Below are 13,312 nucleotides of genomic sequence, written 5' to 3'. Positions count from 1 at the left end.
TGCGTTCCTCGTAAGCCTGAAATTAGGAGCCACTAGCAATGTCCGGGGTACAAAGGGTGAGGGCTTTTAATTATCGCTTACCTTCAGCAGCTCGGTCATTAATACGAGCAATTAAGAGACGAGTGGTTGTGAAATTAAGAGGGCGTTCCCATTTGCACATACTCAAAGCCGATCAGCCATAGGCAGAAGCTCTTCGCGGCGGAGTCATTCTAAAGTATTACGAAATGCGGCTTCGTAGTGACGAGTCCCGATCGTTTCGAAATACATTAGAAGACGTTTCAAAACGAAAGAGACAGATTTGCTGTACGACTGACATTTGAATGTAAGCCGAATGTTTAGTTTTAGATGGCGATACGTCCGCAAGAAGTCCCCGTTTGGGCGACGCCGATTTTATTCGTGTTTTCGCAAGGCAGGTAGTGATGAAAAAGCTACGATTAATGGTGCAGCCTTGCTTGTTCAAGCCTTTAAAGCTGTGGCCCTTTCTTAGCCGCTTTAATTAGCCTTTCTTCTCTATTTGTGAATGCATTCGCGCGTCCGTGCGTCTGCACCGCGAACGTATGATGGAGTCCATTTCTTCAGAATATTTTAGCCTTTCTCTCACGTCTCTTGGCATATACGACACTCGCGCAGTTTTTTTTTAATTACTGTTGACTTCTTCTACCACTCTGTTTCATACTTGTCGAAAGGAAAGCGTTTTGTATCACTACCTATAATTCTTTTTATCTTGAAGAACAACAACAGCGCAGCAACAGGGGAAAGAGAGAAGGCGGGACAGGCGCTTTTTATCTTGCATTCCAGCTATCTGAAGAAGGACGCACTCTCAAGCAAACAAAACTCTCCTATCTCTGCTTTCTTCCGCGGCATTTGCTTTACGTCTTAGAGAAATGTATACGAACCTGTTCTAGGCATCCATCGTGCGTAGCTGGAAAGCTATTCACTTTTGGCTCCCGTTTGCGTAGAACATCGAGCGGTACATCTTGTTGACAAATTATCGAGTCAGGGGTCAATACTGCTTGCTATACTTGCAGCCCAGCTCCAAGTTATAAACGAGCTCCGAAAGGTGGCTTGTCGCTGCCAAAATCTCCCACCGGGCAATCAATAGCGACAGTAATGGTGTCGTCTGTTGACGACCATTAGCGCCCCGAGTCGGCTTAGTCAGCAGACGGACGCCCGTGCCTGAACACCCATGAGGGCTAACTACACGCGAGTTTTGAGAATCGAGACCTGCCGGATGAAGACCACGCCTAAACCGACCACACCTGACACACACTAACGCACATATGAACCGGCCGGTATATAAAGCACGCGCTGCGGCAAAGCGGCCACTGAATATTTCATTCGAAGTGGACCCGCGGCGCCAGCGGCTCGCCCCCCATCTTTCCCCGGCCCTCGCACCACCCGGAACAGATGTCGCGTCGTCGAGTGCGGTTTGGGTAATTTCTGTTTGAACGATCGTAATGTGCTCGCAGGGGCGGCCGAGTCCGGTTTTCCGACAAGCTATTATTAGTCACCAGACTTCAATCTTTATCTATTCACGATTTTCTTTTTACAACAATGCGTTCCAACAAAATATACAAAAATGCAACGCACCACCCGCCTTCTGTTTCGAACGACGTTGACAGTTAGATTTTCAGCGACGCTAAGGCTATATTCATGAACCATGCGTTTTCGTGAGAACGTCCGAATAACTCCAACAACAAGGACGATTCTTTTTTTTTTATTTATATATACTGCGGTCTTGAACAACAAGACCATCGCAGGTGGGTACATGATTTGTGTAACACCAAAGGACAAAAAAAGAAAATACAGCAGACAAGGCGTCACCAGCAGCGAAATTACTACATCACACTGTACTGTATCGTTTCACAACATCAGAATACATACACTGTAGTCATAGAGCCAACCATATAACAGGTTATAATTAAGTAAATCAGAAAAAAAAAATTACTGAGCAACCGAACACTCAAAATTTCGTCACTTGTTGCAGCAGCGCCTCAAAATGGGACAAATTATTTTCTTCGACTATATGACCAGCAAGGTTGTTCCATTCGGTAATTGTTCTAGGAAAATAGGAATATTTGTAGCAGTTCGTTCTCGTGGATAAAGGTTTTACGGAAAGAGCATGTCTCAGGCGCGTTGCATAACCACTAGAGTAACTAACAATTTTCGAGATGTCAATGTTGTATTGCCCATGAATTAACTGGAAAAAGAATTTCAAACGACAAATACGGTTTCTATCAGTAACGGATGGTAGACAACTCATTTTAAGAAGATTAGTGATAGAGGTGCGGCCATAGAAATTATAAATAAATCTTACTGCTTTCTTTTGAATCCTTTCTAATTTTCTTTTTTGCTCTGTATCTGATATTAGTTGAGTTATCTTGTTTTCAACATTTCATATGCTGCTTAGAAGTTGCATTTCTCTCTGTACCGCAATATTTAATACGTCCCTGTACTTCGCGTTGTGCTGTCACTTCACGTACGCCTCTAGTACACCGTTCACGTACCTACACGTACCCTTCACGTACACGCTTCACTCGAATCACTTTGTGTTTGTTTTTCTGTTCTTTCACCCTTTCCTCTCTCTCCTTACTCCTTTTTGTTCCTCTTGTGGAGTGCAGATGACCCCGCCTAGCACGTGAGTGACCTCGTCGGAATCCATTAAGGCTCTCCCCTGTTTGACCTAATTTTTCCGTAATGCAGCTATATGAGAACAGCGCCGATTTCACGTCGCTGGCCAATTCGCAGACGTCTGCTTTTCTACAGAAAGCAGACGGACATAAAAAGCAAACCCAGCCATAAGCGCTGACAAGAGAAAATGTGTTACTGCTGGAGCTTCCGTGGCCAGGGCCTGTAGAAACAGCCGAGAAAAGTCGAGTTCCTTCAGAGCAACTTTGGTTGGAGAACTTTTTCATAATTTACTCAGCTTCCTTAACGAAGCCAGTTGAGCAGACTTGCGTCACGTGCCATAGTTGGAATTCTTTATTAGAGCCAACAATATTAGAGAACTGATGATATATAGGCTAGGCCACTGCCCAGTCAAAATTTCAGCTTTAAGAGAGGGGACACTAACGAACTAACGAATGAACTAACGAAGTTTACAGGGCCACTGAGGTCAACTTCAAACAATATTTTTAATCAGTAAAAATCGATTCTGTGGCTTTTTCTTAGTAGTATGTTGGCGTTTGTCTGGCAGCAGAAGAATTTTTTTCAACAAGGAAATCGAGCTTGTACCATTCGGTACAAGCTCGTGACGTCCTTACCGGTCATGACGGTTTGCCACCGTTTTAAAGTGAATGACGTCAAAGCGTAGCCTCCGGGATCCGCTGCTAATATCGGTGTCAACGCACTCATTTTACTTGCGAAATAGGCCGGCGATGGCAGCACCTGCATTTGGTTGTTTTGTTTTTCCTATCTTGTAAAAATTTCCGTTTTCGGTGTCAGTGGTCTCCTGTTGTTAGAATGACGTAATCTTTCAACTGAAGCCAACTTTAATATGTCATCAGAGTCCCAATAAGGCACGAGGCAAATGAAATTAGAGGAACACAAGCAATTTTTTTATAATAAGGGAGTAATTACTCATTGGCATCCACCCAAGCGCAGCCATACGGCTACAAAGGAAAGTTATACAGCTTTCTCAGAAACTTCGTAGTTAAAGAAAAATTCGTCCTGGTCCGGGGTTCGAACCCGGGACCACCGCTTCACCGGAGCAGTCGCTCTACCAATTGAGCTAACCGGGACGGCAAGCTTATGGTAGGGCGAGAGCGAATTGATCAATAACTCGAAGTGGGAACAGTGTTCGTCAAATGTTTAGGGGAATCCCCCAAGGTAGAGTAGATTTGTAATAAGGGAGTAACCCCTCATTGGCGACTGCTCCGGTGAAGCGGTGGTCCCGGGTTCGAACCCCGGACCAGGACGAATTTTTCTTTAACTACGAAGTTTCTGAGAAAGCTGTATAGCTTTCCTTTGTAGCCGTATGGCTGCGCTCGGGTGGATGCCAATGAGTGGTTACTCCCTTATTACAAATCTACTCCACCTTGGGGGATTCCCCTAAACATTTGACGAAGCAATTTTTTTTTACAAAAATTAAACCACGCCAAATATGCGCGCTATATCATCCTCACTTTGTAGAGGTAATACGCTGTCGTAAGTGGTCATTCAATGCCAGCCAGCGCTTTAACAGAGCCTAATCGTGCTCAACAGGCATTATAAAAAAAAGAAAAGTGACTCTCAGCCCAAAAGTTCTTATCAAATGTGAAGAAAAGGAAGGTACAGATGACGCAGGATCATTAACACAAAGAAACGATAAACACTGACGCTGACTCTAGGCGCGCAGTTTAAAATTCGATTCATAGTAATCAGTGAAGACTACTGTGGCTTTTTGTAATCTCGAAAAGTCAACTCTGCGGCCATAAAAGCGGTGCTGTGACATGGTGAGAAGAAGCTGACTTGCACTGCAGCACTTTTATTCACTGATGTGAGGATAATATTGTTTATCGAAAAGAACAGATGTCATAGGTAGCTATACTCCAACCTGCATAGTCATGTCAAGCGAGAACCAGATCGCGGGGAAAGTGTTCACAGACATCTTTTCAAACATATCTCCTCGGAAATATCAAATTTTCCTTCTTTCAATGGCAATACGTTGCACGAAATGATCTGGAAGACACAAAAGCAAGCGGAATAACAGGTCCTAAAAGTGGTTGCAAAGTGTACTTCATATTCATAAAGTCTAATAATAAGAAAAAAGACATAAGAATTTTAAGCATTCGCAATGCGGAAGGAGACTAGGTGTATTTTGAGCTTATCTGCATATTGTGACATTTCCCTCACATTTTCCTTTACTACCACTGTAACCTGCCCTAAAGTTTGCTGTCCTCCTCAAGCCTCTGTCACGGTATGGCAATCATTTCCTTCATTTTTCCTCAAGTGTCGTCATTTTTTACAAACTCTTTGAAGCCCGCACGCTTAAATTTAGTATGCATTTCATGGACTGGACTCGAGAGAAACTTTCTCGCTGAAGTTTTACGGACGCAGTGGGTGTCCTGCATGGCTCCACTCAATGCTGGTGGGCCTCATTACTGACCTTTTAGATTTCGAGATAATTGACTGATAGGTGGCGCACTGAAAACCACAAGAAACGATAGAGAAAAAAAATCCGTCGACAGTTGAAAAATCTCCTTCTCTCTCCCTGTGGTTTGTGAAAGCCAGGACCACTTTTAGTCAAAACCTCTAACATGCCAGTTTCCCAAAAAGCCGTCTCAGTTGCCTGTTCGGCCAGGAGCACAAACGAGACATCCGAAGAATCAGCCATCAGATCTGCGTTTCATTTGTGCCATCGTGGTTCGTTTTTTTTTTTTTTAGCTTGGCATTCGAAGACTCATAAACCCTAAACCTATCGTACCCTTGTCCCCCTATGAACATTGAAAAGTGCGGACAGACACGTGCTATTCGCAGCCACAGTGCCTTTCGATGAGTGCCAAAAAGGCACGACGTTCGCCGCGGTAACTTTCTACTTTATGTATGCAATCTCCCGGCATGTAAGACAAATATCATTCCATCTGGATGGCGGCTGGCAACTCTTGGGCGTGAAATTCATTACTAAAGCCAAACACCCGCACTTTCCTTCCCGCTATCCTTCATCTAATCCAAAAAGTTGGCGCCCCAGTCTATCGCCTCAGAGGTTCCCGGCTCATAGTAACTTTCCTCTGCAGCGCTGACACCACCCGAACCATGAAGGAACTTCCCTCCACACGCTTCCACATAATGCTACGGAAAAAGCTTTTACTCTGTCCCAGCAAAAGTCCACCCCTGGCGTGGCACACACGCGTACGGAGTAGAGAAAAAAAAGTGGTGCAGCACTCAGCCCTGGGCTGTGCCCCACCCTCTCAGTGGCTTTCGTGCCACACACACGTTGTGGTGCGTTGGTTCCCCACAGCACAGTCCTCGCTGGTCCCTTCTGTGGGGCTGCTTTTTGAGGTCATCGATCGCAGACACGTAGGTGGCCCTCTCATTGCCGGAGCGTGACCAGAATGTGACCGAGGCCTCTCCACCTTTTTTTTCTTCGCTTCATCTTTCGACGCCAACCCCTTTGTGTCCCCTCCTCCTCCCTAAACCAGCTGGGCTCACGCACTAGCCCTTCTTCTATCCCTCCTTTCCGCCCCCATTCCCTTTCGCGTTTCGCCATACTTCTTCATAGCGGTTCTCTCACGTGGTCTGCTTTTATCGGACCCGAGATCGAGCCTCTGCTGTACCGCAACAACTCTTTCTCCGGGCATTACGCGAAACGCAGCGACCACCCGTGGCAACGGCGTTGCTTGCGCAAACAATGCGGCTAAGCGACACAGCCACGCAACCCGACCACTCTGCACGGTGGCCGCGCGGCCTGAGGTGTGGCACGTGGTGCTCTCCAGCTCACTAGAGGGCGCCCCTCTCTTTTCGTTTATGGGCAACCGCATTGTTACTGAGAGCTTTGAAGTGAAGTCTGGGAGTGGGAACAGGAAGAAACTTTCGCGGCATCGAGACGAGAAGAAAATATATGCCAGTATATACGTAAACGGTACCAGCCATGGACGGAGGGATAACGGCCTACAAGCTTCACGAGGCTTACTCTTAAAGTGCACGCCTACTTTGTGGTGCAGTGTAGCAGTCGCAATCATCATCGACGGCGTTTATTGTAATGGAACGTCTGCCCGCTCAGGGTTCTTATATCAACTCTGAGCCTTTGCGTTTTCATAGGCCCCGACGGACATAGGATCACTATCCGTAGACACGACGGACTATTAATGTTCTTTCTCCCTCTGTTCACTTCCGCTACTTTTAACTCCTTACCGATGTGTATAGGGTAGCCAACTGTCATTATTCATAATTAACCTTTTTGTCTTTCCTCTCCTTGACCTCTGCTCCTTTCTCAAAATGGCGGAGTAGGTCACCACGCTGCTCTAATCAAATGAGGACAAGTGGCTGGGAAGGCTCGTCGAGAGCTCAAAGACAACATGGAACAGGGACTGAACTGACCGCGAGCTGTTCCACAATTTTTTTTTGAAGCCGTGAACGTTTAACAACTGTAAGGACAGCCGCCATCATCGCTCTCGAAAGCGTCAGACGGCACTTGGGGAATTTCAAAGTGCACAGTTATGCTTCAGTCGATTTTGGAGCGATCGGCTTATAGTTCTGACAAAAAACTGCAAGCGGATGTCTCCGGGCGCTTGTTCGTCATCATCAGACATGTCCGTCATCAGCACGCTGTTTCCCTTCCTTTGACCTCACGGCAAACAGGCAGTACACTCTAAACAGAAAAGAGTAAAAAGTGATTAGGATGTTCTCTTTTATAAAGCGCACACCCTTAAGGGTGTGTGCTAGGGGACAGCTTATTCCCTTTTTACTCTCATGTAGGCGTATTCGTGTTTAGAGTACAGTGCACCCGCCCAGTAAAGCGCGTCCTGTGTGTCAAGAAATTTGAAGATCCTGATTATGAGTGCGGACAGTACAATGTGTGTTACATGAAGCCCATTTTCCTTCTCTTTTTTTTTTTACTTTCATCTCTAGCCGATTTCTAGATGCGGGTTTTATTTTTCTTACGCTATTTATTTCGTTAATTTCCTTCCCACGAGCATCATCACGAGCATCAACTCTGCTGGGCTATAACGGCCAGTGGAATACTGTGCTCAAAATTTCGTTTCCTCCTCAGCATAAAGAAACGCGCACACATATTTCAGATGCTCCGGCAGTATACAGCATCAACTTAATTCGAAGTCAGAATAAGGAATCCTCTGAACCACTGCTCGCATATGAGACTATACTACGAGAACTTTGCGCAAGGCAGCGCACAGTCTAACTTCTTGACAAACTTTGGCTTCGCTAAAAGGCCCTTTCCCCTTGTCCCCTTCATTATGTCCGTCGCATTACGTGGCGTCTTGATGCTATCACTAACAGTTCATTTTAGAGACGGGAACCATTCTAAAAGTAAAAATCATTCATAAAACTCTCGCTGCAAGTCGCCGGCCGCCTCTCTTCCCGGAGCAGTTATAGTATATGTGTATATATATATATATATATATATATATATATATATATATATATATATATATATATATATATATATATATATATATTTCCCGATTGGTGTAATTATGTTCCGGCCATTGTTTAGAAGCGGCCGGCATTCCTTTCTTTACAAGGCCTTCACAAACCAGCGAACCTTTCCTCCACCCTCATCCCCCAGTATGAATCTCCAGCCCTCAAACGACTCCAGACAAGCGCACAAAGCAAGTGCTACGCACAGTATACCGCATGCGTAAGGACAGTGGCGGAAAAGTGGATCGGCCTCCCTCCCCCCAGAAAACCGCGGCATTTCTATGCACCGCATGCACAGGCGCCGCCGAGACACACACTCACACCCCCGCCGCCGCTGCGTCCTTCGCTTTTTCTACGGCGGCATGTTCGCGCCGCGCCTAATTGCGAACGCGGCTCGTGTAATAGTTCCGAGCAGAGAGGGGAAAGGGCAGCCTCCCGACCCTGCGTCGGCGCGGCCTCGACTCGGGGTGCTCCAGCAGAGCGCGCCGGCGCGAGCTGCAGGAACAGTTTCCAAAGAGAGGGAGTGAAAGAGAGTGCGTAGTTGCGCACATAGATTCTGGGGTCGGCCTCTGCCTGCACATCCAGCGAGCCAGGCCCTCGACCGACAGAATAGCGCGGCGGCGGTGGCTGCCGGGCCATTCGGGGCGAATCGTTTCGTCGTAATTACGAAATGGCAGATCGCGGCAGCTATAGTAGCCGGCGGTGGTGAGATGCGCTCCTCTGTTCGCCAGCCTTCCATTTGACCCATACCTCTCCTCCTTCTATCTCTCTCTTTCTTTGTCTTCCCTACTCTACAACCCTCTCTTTTGACTGCTTTTTTTTTTTGTTGCTTCTGCTCCTCTCTTTGTCTCTCCCCCTTACTGAAATGGCTGATAGTTCCCATGCATTCGAGTTATAGAGAGATCTATACTGGTCGCCACACTCTCACCCTTTTTTCTTCTTTCTCCCGCCATCTCTCTCTCTCTCTCCGAATCTCTTCGGATGGGTGGCCCTTGTGATTCGTGCTGCACAGTGTTCTGTGCATACGGACGGCTACTTATACGAGATTAATCATTTTGTTAATTATACTGGCAGCAAATTGTTTCCCTCCATTTTTCGTTTTGATTCGCGTACCAAGACGGGAGAACAAGGCGTTCTCGTTATGAAACGTCCCACTATCTTTATTGGCATTTCCAATGCGGGATTTTCGGCGTAAGACGTTATTGGACGCTGTCATTGTCTGTACGCCGTAAACGGAAGTTTTGTAGTTAACGCTGAGAAAAGTAGGAACGCCGATGACCAACTTTACGCAGTTGTTGAGTACTAAAGCGGGATAAATGTTTTGGTCTGTATAAAATAAGAAGCAGATTGGACGAGAAAACAACGAGCATGTTTTAAACGACAACAAACTAGGACTTTCGTCTGTACAATGCTCGCCGGCAATTGCCTCTTTATATACACGAAAAATCGCTCCCTACTTTCGATCATTATGAGGAGGTTTATTTAAATAGGAAACAATGCTTGCGCTCGAAAATTGCTGGCACTTATTTCTTAAAAAATTTAGGCCTCGAACTTTCTTTCCACTCACCGTAATTCTGTAAACTCCGAGAAGATACGGATGAGCTCCTTATACAGAACAATTAAAGAACCACACGAAATTCAGCTCTTCGCCTTCGCTATAATTATTCATCAGCCGTTCTTGTCATCGTTTGCAAAGTTCGGTGCATGTGCCTTCTTGCCTTCGATAACGCATGTATTTCGGTGCGCAAACGACCCTACAGGGCACCGCGAGCTCTGATAGTTTGTTGGTAGCTGAAAAAAAAGAGAGGACATTCCCGAAATAAACTGCGGTATTAATTCGCGCATGTGAAGACCACGCCACTTGACTTCGGTTCCAGGAAGTCAGAAATTTCGACAAGTGAAGTTTGGGCGAAAGTGACTCACTGTGCGTTAAAAAAAAAAAGACGCAGATATGAAAACTGACAACAGGACATAGGTGCAGGCAGAGAGAGCAATCAAGCGAAACAGAAAGTTGTGGCGACTATTAAATGCGTGTTTACAAACTCATTCCAAACTCGTGAAGTCAAATCGAAAAACCTCGCGATGGTCACTTGGAAGTATACTAAAGGCCGGATCGCATGTGTAACCAAAATTCAGAGATCCGCACTCAGAAAACGTTTCTGACATCACTACACTTTACTCGCGAAAACGGCCGCTGGTGGCGACACCTGTATTTTATATTTTTACCTGTTCTGGCTGATGGAAGTCCTGCTTTGAGTGAAATTTGCCTCTTAGGCGTTAGAACGCATTGATCCATCGATATAAACCAACTTTAACTAGAGTAACTGATGACTAACTTCAACTAGTTCCCAGCGCCCCCGCAGGGTGTCAGCGGTGTCAAGTCAAGCGTACTCAAGCGTACTGCCGGCAAAAGGCCAACATACCGCCCAAGTTAACGGCCCCCCGGCAATGCAGGTGTCACGGGCTGTCACGGGTCGACCATGCAGCTTGAAGTCTACGAGAAACATGAATTCCATACGCTTGACCGCAAAGTAATATTCAGCAAATTTGGAAGCTAAATTCAGCAGTCTTTGATAGCGGACTTTTTTTATATGTTCATGAACCGCCTCCAGTAGATCTCTCCAAAGTGAGACCAAGCACTTCCGCGGAGTTTTCCAAGAATTATGAGGTAAAAGATTAATTAGACGCCAAATGAAATCAGCTCTAAAATCTTCGGGCAATTTTTGGTGCTGGGCGGCGGTTGTGGTAAACTTGAGGTGGATGTGACGGCGAAGGCGCGCTGTTGAGGAGGTGTTGTCAAGATGCCGGCGCTATTAGCCTTACAAATATTAAGTACATCGATGATTGCTCCACCTATGCGTCATAACCGAAAGAGATTACTTTATCATTGGGCCAATTTGTGCCTGCGTGTATGCGCCCTCCGGTGAAAAGCACGATCAAATGAGCCCGCACGACTCGTAACAATCCATTCTGTCAACGGCTTCTCGACGGTGCTAAATGTACCATGCCTTCATTTCCTTTAGAGCGGTTTCCCAAGATAGCCCGGATGTCCTTTTGACTTTCGTCTTCCATCTTTTTTTTCTTTTGCGGCGTAAATCTTCATCGCGCCGTCATATTGCTAACGAAAAAACTGCATCGCCTCATTTAACGACCGCCTTCGTGCTATTTTCTTCGTTCGTTCATCCTATGCATTGTATGTATACGCTCATCCTTTGGGGGGGGGGGGGGGGGGGGGGCGATATGAGTCCCTTATGCAACAACGAACAATGAAGCTACGGTAGTGCCCAGAAGCGCGCAACGAAGATAAAATGAAAGAAACACAGACGACCAGTAAAGACAATGTCTTTTTTCTTTTTTCAGCTGTTTCCCGACGGATGATGAATGCTCTGCGCTTTCATGTTTGGTGCACTCTGTACATGAAGTCTAAGACGTCAGGGTGGAATTCGTTATGCAGCCCATAACAATGTATACTTTTCATTTCAATTTTTCAGGTTCTCAGTTCGAAGTAGTTTGACTACCATGAACAATGCAGTTGCAGACACACTATATTTTTTGTTTCCGTTGTCATTAGGCGTTGTTTTACATTTTATTTTGATGCAGAGGGAAGCCAGTCGCCATCATTTCAAATGCGTTAGCAGTAGAAGGGTCTGTACAAGCGGAAATGGCGAGCGCCGTATGTCAGTAGCTAGTGGCAGGTGACCCTCCTGCCCAGCGGGCTAAGAACGAATTTAGTGTACCACCTATACGAACTTGGTATTCTACGTTTGATATAACGAACCATAGGGGGCCCCTCGGATATAAAGAACTTTCCTTCCTGGACCTCAAATGTAACGAAGTTCGTGTGTCTACCTCGGATCACGAACCAAGTGCACCACCTCGGATATAACGAACTTAAGTTTGTCAACCTCGGATATAACGAAAGTTTGGCTGCTAACGCATTCAAACTATACGCCGAGGATCGTCTAAGAGTTTTTATTGTGTTTACCCTCCTTGAAGGCTACGGAAGAAGCAAACAAACAATGCAATTTTGAATATAAAATGTCTATTTTATGTATGTACCCTCTGCTGAGCTGTTTGGCCGCTGAGCATGGGTTAGTGGATTCGAACGAACCGAACTGCGGAATTTCATTGGAGTTGAAATGCTGGCGCACTCATGCATTGAGATCAGCGCAATTCGAACCCTGCGTGATCGAACTGAATACGTATCTTTTCCGGCAACCAATCAACCCTTTGCAGGCTGTGCTGCAACTGCTGAGACGCAAACTCCGTGCGTCAGCAGGAATTTACGCATGCGAAAGAGGAACCACATCACATTGCGTCACACAAGAAAAAAAAAACAAGGCCTAGCTTCAGGAAGCGATTTCTAACGCATTCTTTGTTCTGAAATAGCGCATTCACCTCCATGTGCTGCGCTTGTTTTCTTGTTTTTTTCTTATACCTTTCTTTATTATATTTTGTTTGTGTCACGCGTTTGTGACGAACATCGCGAGGAACAGTTCCGTGCATATTACATACATATAATTAAGCACAGACATTTACGACAGTCATAAGGAAATGATGCAGATATACCCTGGTTCCTACAATGGCCAAAGTAAAGGGTTAGCTATCATAAACAATTTCCGGCGACTTCATTCGTACTCCTAACTGAAATAACTTATTTTGTAGTACCATAACGGCCCAACCTGACCAACCACACAGTAGGGGCCTTGTTTGTTCTCAAAGGCTGCCTTTGAAAAAATGTTTCTCTGCGGAATTCAGTATTTAGCGATTTGAGTGTTTGGTAGTGTCTTAATGCCAACTGAAACCTCTCTGTTAAAAAAAAAATATACGGAAGTATGTCCAAGACGAACCGATGTTTTTCGCACATAATATGCAAAAATGAGGAAATACGCGTATACATGTTTCTAACTGCTCTTGTGTATACGATGCGCCTGACAGGCAGATATAAAGGTACCGTAAGTGCGGCATATTCTTCCATGCATAATTTTCGCATTTATACCGCATTCTCGTACTTCTACCGCATTCTCTATTAATATAAGTAATGCTGTGAAACAGTGGACTCAGTGAACACAGAAACACTCCAGTAAAGAAAAGAAACACAAAGTAAGCAAATTGGTCTCTTTCAACCGTTTAAAACAAATCAGTTTCCTTAACTATTACGACATTGTGTTTCATCATTATTACTTTTAGGCGTTTCTGTTCCTCGATATATTGTCGTTCATGTGATATAGAAATG

General features: G+C 45.4%; 1 protein-coding gene across 1 annotated transcript in view; it reads right to left on the bottom strand.

Moving 5' to 3' along the window:
- Positions 1–13,312, bottom strand: part of LOC149364313 (voltage-gated potassium channel subunit beta-2-like) — a 58,227-nt gene that overhangs the window by 44,197 nt on the left and 718 nt on the right. The gene's annotated exons all lie outside the window — the stretch shown is intronic.

This window comes from Amblyomma mixtum, chromosome 2, assembly GCF_055824585.1.
Source record: "Amblyomma mixtum isolate Tamu chromosome 2, ASM5582458v1, whole genome shotgun sequence".
Taxonomy (NCBI): domain Eukaryota; kingdom Metazoa; phylum Arthropoda; class Arachnida; order Ixodida; family Ixodidae; genus Amblyomma; species Amblyomma mixtum.
This window is presented reverse-complemented; position numbering and strand designations above follow the sequence as displayed.